The sequence below is a fragment of the Ambystoma mexicanum genome, unplaced genomic scaffold (assembly GCF_040938575.1).
Source record: "Ambystoma mexicanum isolate Mex_15411 unplaced genomic scaffold, UKY_AmexF1_1 Mex_scaf3, whole genome shotgun sequence".
Classification (NCBI taxonomy): domain Eukaryota; kingdom Metazoa; phylum Chordata; class Amphibia; order Caudata; family Ambystomatidae; genus Ambystoma; species Ambystoma mexicanum.
The window spans coordinates 13,259,883-13,265,882 of NW_027182444.1; positions in this window are offsets into that span (position 1 = coordinate 13,259,883).

A 6,000-nucleotide genomic window follows, 5' to 3' on the forward strand; every position below is an offset into this window, starting at 1 on the left:
ACGGGTCTCAGGTTTGGTATTAGAAGCATTAAGATATCAAGTCTCATGGCATAGGTAGGGTCTCAGAATTGGAATGGGAAGGAGTTGGATATCACATCTCAAGCTATAGGAAGAGTCTCAGGATTGGAATGGGAATGAGTTTGATATCACATCTCATGCCATAGTATGGGTCTCAGGTTTGGTAGAAGCATTGGGATATCACATCACATGCTATTGGAAGGGTATCAGTATTGGATTTGGAAGGAGTTGAATATCCCATCTCATGCTATAGTATGGGTCTCAGGTTTGGTAGAAGCATTGGGATATCACATCTCATGCTATTGGAAGGGTATCAGTATTGGATTTGGAAGGAGTTGGATATCCCATCTCATGCTATAGGAAGGGTCTCAGATTTGGTATAAGCATTGAGATATCACATCTCATGCTATAGGAAGGGTCTCAGGATTGGATTGGGAAGGAGTTGTATATGACATCTCAGGCCATAGGAAGGGTCTCAGGATTGGTATAAGCATTGAGATATCACATCTCTGCTATCGGAAGGGTCTCAGGATTGGAATGGGAAGGAGTTGGATATCCCATCTCATGTTATAGGAAGAGTCTCAGGTTTGGTATTAGAAGCATTGAGATATCACATCTCATGCTATAGGAAGGGTCTCAGGATTGGAATGGGGAGGACTTGGATGTCACATCTCATGCTATAGGGAGGGTCTCAAGTTTGATATTAGAAGCATTGAGATAACAAATCTCATGATATCGGAAGGGTCTCAGGATTGGAATGGGAAGGAGTTGGATATCACATCTCATGATAAAGGAAGGGTCTAAGGTTTGGAAGGGGAAAGATTTGGATATCACATCTCATGTTATAGGACGGGTCTCAGGTTTGGTATTAGAAGCATTGAGATATCAAGTCTCATGGCATAGGAAGGGTCTCAGAATTGGAATGGGAAGGAGTTGGATATCACATCTCAAGCTATAGGAAGAGTCTCAGGATTGGAATGGGAAGGAGTTTGATATCACATCTCATGCCATAGTATGGGTCTCAGGTTTGGTAGAAGCATTGGGATATCACATCTCATGCTATTGGAAGGGTATCAGTATTGGATTTGGAAGGAGTTGGATATCCCATCTCATGCTATAGGAAGGGTCTCAGGTTGGAATGGGAAGGAGTTGGATATCACATTTCATGTTATAGGAAGGGTCTCAGGATTGGAATGGGAAGGACTTGGATATCATATCTCATGCTATAAGAAGGCTCTCAGGTTTGGAAGGGGAAGGAGTTGGATATCACATCTCAAGCTTTAGGAAGGGTCTCAGGTTTGGTATAAGCATTGAGATAGCACATCTCATGCTATAGGAAGGGTTTCAGGATTGGAATGGGAAGGAGTTGGATATCACATTTCATGTTAGAGGAAGGATCTCAGGTTTGGTATTAGAGGCCTTGAGATATCACATCTCATGCTATAGGAAGGGTCTCAGGATTGGAATGGGAAGGAGTTGGATATCACATCTCATGTTATAGGAAGGATCTCAGGTTTGGTATTAGAAGCATTGAGATATCCCTTCTCATGCTATAGGAAGGGTCTCAGGATTGGAATGTGAAGTATTTGGATATCAGATCTCATGCTAAAGGAAGGGTCTCAGGTTTGGTAGAAGCATTGAGATATCACGTCTCTGCTATCGGAAGGGTCTCAGGATTGGATTGGGAAGGAGTTGGATATCCCTTCTCATGCTATAGGAAGGGTCTCAGGTTTGGTATAAGCATTGAGATATCACATCTCTGCTATCGGAAGGGTCTCAGGATTGGATTGGGAAGGAGTTGGATATCCCTTCTCATGCTATAGGAAGTGTCTCAGGTTGGAATGGGAAGGAGTTGGATATCACATCTCATGTTATAGGAAGGGTCTCAGGATTGGAATGGAAAGGATTTGGATATCACATCTCTTGCTATAGGAAGGGTCTCAGGATTGGAATGGGTAGGAGTTGGATATTACTTTCTTGCTATAGGAAGGGTCTCATGTTTGGAATGGGAAGGAGTTGGATATCACATATGCTATAGTTAGTGTCTCAGGTTTGGAACAGGAAGGAGTTGGATATCACATCTCATGTTATAGGAAGGGTCTCAGGTTTGGTATAAGCATTGAGATATCACATCTCTGCTATCGGAAGTGGCTCAGGATTGGAATGGGAAGGAGTTGGATATCCCATCTCATGTTATAGGACGAGTCTCTGGTTTGGTATTAGAATCATTGAGATATCACATCGCATGCTGTAGGAAGGGTCTAAGGATTGGAATGGGATGGACTTGGATATCACATCTCATGCTATAGGTAGGCTCTCAGGTTTGGTATAAGCATTGAGATATCACATCTCATGCTATAGGAAGGGTCTCAGGATTGGAATGGGAAGGAATTGGATATCACATCTCATGCTATAGGAAGGGTCTCAGATTTGGTATAGGCATTGAGATATCACATCTCATGCTATAGGAAGGGTCACAGGATTGGAATGGGAAGGAGTTGTATATGACATCCCAGGCCATATGAAGGGTCTCAGGTTTGGTATAAGCATTGAGATATCACATCTCTGCTATCGGAAGGGTCTCAGGATTGGAATGGGAAGGAGTTGGATATCCCATCTCATGTTATAGGAAGGGTCTCAGGTTTGGTATTAGAAGCATAGAGATATCACATCTCATGCTATAGGAAGGGTCTCAGGATTGGAATGGGAAGAACTTGGATGTCACATCTCATGCTATAGGGAGGGTCTCAAGTTTGATATTAGAAGCATTGAGATAGCAAATCTCATGATATCGGAACGGTCTCAGGATTGGAATGGGAAGGAGTTGGATATCACATCTCATGATAAAGGAAGGGTCTGAGGTTTGGAAGGGGAAGGATTTGGATATCACATCTCATGTTATAGGACGGGTCTCAGGTTTGGTATTAGAAGCATTGAGATATCAAGTCTCATGGTATAAGAAGGGTCTCAGAATTGGAATGGGAAGGAGTTGGATATCACACCTCAAGCTATAGGAAGGGCCTCAGGATTGGAATGGGAAGGAGTTTGATATCACATCTCATGCCATAGTATGGGTCTCAGGTTTGGTAGAAGCATTGGGATATCACATCTCATGCTATCGGAAGGGTATCATTATTGGATTTGGAAGGAGTTGGATATCCCATCTCATGCTATAGGAAGGGTCTCAGGTTGGAATGGGAAGGAGTTGGATATCACATTTCATGTTATAGAAAGGGTCTCAGGATTGGAATGGGAAGGACTTGGATATCATATCTCATGCTATAGGAAGGCTCTCAGGTTTGGAAGGGGAAGGAGTTGGATATCACATTTCATGTTAGAGGAAGGATCTCAGGTTTGGTATTAGAGGCCTTGAGATATCACATCTCATGCTATAGGAAGGGTCTCTGGATTGGAATGGGAAGGAGTTGGATATCACATCTCAAGCTATAGGAAGGGTCTCAGGTTTGGTATAAGCATTGAGATATCACATCTCATGCTATAGGAAGGGTCTCAGGATTGGAATGGGAAGGAATTGGATATCACATCTCATATTATAGGAAATATCTCAGGTTTGGTATTAGAAGCATTGAGACATCACATCTCATGTTATAGGAACGGTCTCAGGATTGGAATGGGAAGAAGTTGGATATCACATCTCATGCCATAGGAAGGGTCTCAGGTTTGGTATAAGCATTGAGATATCACATCTCATGCTATAGGAAGGGTCTCAGGATTGGAATGGGAAGGAGTTGTATATGACATCTCATGCCATAGGAAGGGTCTCAGGTTTGGTATAAGCATTGAGATATCACATCACATGCTATAGAAAGGGTCTCAGGATTGGAATGGGAAGGACTTGGATATCACATCTCATGCTATAGGCAGGGTCTCAGGTTTGGAAAGGGAAGGAGATGGATATCACATTTCATGTTAGAGATAGGATCTCAGGTTTGGTATTAGAGGCATTGAGATATCACATCTCATGCTATCAGAAGGGTCTCAGGATTGGAATGGGAAGGAGTTGTATATCACATCTCATGCTAAAGGGAGGGTCTCAGGTTTGGAAGGGGAAGGATTTGGAAATCACATCTCATGTTATAGGAAGGGTCTCAGGTTTGGTATTAGAAGCATTGAGATATCACATCTCATGCTATAGGAAGGGTCTCAGGATTGGAATCGGGAGGACTTGGATGTCACATCTCATGCTATAGGGAGGGTCTCAAGTTTGATATTAGAAGCATTGAGATAATAAATCTCATGATATCGGAAGGGTCTCAGGATTGGAATGGGAAGGAGTTGGATATCATATCTCATGATAATGGAAGGGTCTAAGGTTTGGAAGGGGAAAGATTTGGATATCACATCTCATGTTATAGGATGGGTCTCAGGTTTGGTATTAGAAGCATTGAGATATCAAGTCTCATGGCATAGGTAGGGTCTCAGAATTGGAATGGGAAGGAGTTGGATATCACATCTCAAGCTATAGGAAGAGTCTCAGGATTGGAATGGGAATGAGTTTGATATCACATCTCATGCCATAGTATGGGTCTCAGGTTTGGTAGAAGCATTGGGATATCACATCACATGCTATTGGAAGGGTATCAGTATTGGATTTGGAAGGAGTTGAATATCCCATCTCATGCTATAGTATGGGTCTCAGGTTTGGTAGAAGCATTGGGATATCACATCTCATGCTATTGGAAGGGTATCAGTATTGGATTTGGAAGGAGTTGGATATCCCATCTCATGCTATAGGAAGGGTCTCAGATTTGGTATAAGCATTGAGATATCACATCTCATGCTATAGGAAGGGTCTCAGGATTGGATTGGGAAGGAGTTGTATATGACATCTCAGGCCATAGGAAGGGTCTCAGGATTGGTATAAGCATTGAGATATCACATCTCTGCTATCAGAAGGGTCTCGGGATTGGAATGGGAAGGAGTTGGATATCCCATCTCATGTTATAGGAAGAGTCTCAGGTTTGGTATTAGAAGCATTGAGATATCACATCTCATGCTATAGGAAGGGTCTCAGGATTGGAATGGGGAGGACTTGGATGTCACATCTCATGCTATAGGGAGGGTCTCAAGTTTGATATTAGAAGCATTGAGATAACAAATCTCATGATATCGGAAGGGTCTCAGGATTGGAATGGGAAGGAGTTGGATATCACATCTCATGATAAAGGAAGGGTCTAAGGTTTGGAAGGGGAAAGATTTGGATATCACATCTCATGTTATAGGACGGGTCTCAGGTTTGGTATTAGAAGCATTGAGATATCAAGTCTCATGGCATAGGAAGGGTCTCAGAATTGGAATGGGAAGGAGTTGGATATCACATCTCAAGCTATAGGAAGAGTCTCAGGATTGGAATGGGAAGGAGTTTGATATCACATCTCATGCCATAGTATGGGTCTCAGGTTTGGTAGAAGCATTGGGATATCACATCTCATGCTATTGGAAGGGTATCAGTATTGGATTTGGAAGGAGTTGGATATCCCATCTCATGCTATAGGAAGGGTCTCAGGTTGGAATGGGAAGGAGTTGGATATCACATTTCATGTTATAGGAAGGGTCTCAGGATTGGAATGGGAAGGACTTGGATATCATATCTCATGCTATAGGAAGGCTCTCAGGTTTGGAAGGGGAAGGAGTTGGATATCACATCTCAAGCTTTAGGAAGGGTCTCAGGTTTGGTATAAGCATTGAGATAGCACATCTCATGCTATAGGAAGGGTTTCAGGATTGGAATGGGAAGGAGTTGGATATCACATCTCAAGCTTTAGGAAGGGTCTCAGGTTTGGTATAAGCATTGAGATAGCACATCTCATGCTATAGGAAGGGTTTCAGGATTGGAATGGGAAGGAGTTGGATATCACATCTCATGTTATAGGAAAGATCTCCGGTTTGGTATTAGAAGCATTGAGACATCACATCTCATGTTATAGGAAGGGTCTCAGGATTGGAATGGGAAGAAGTTGG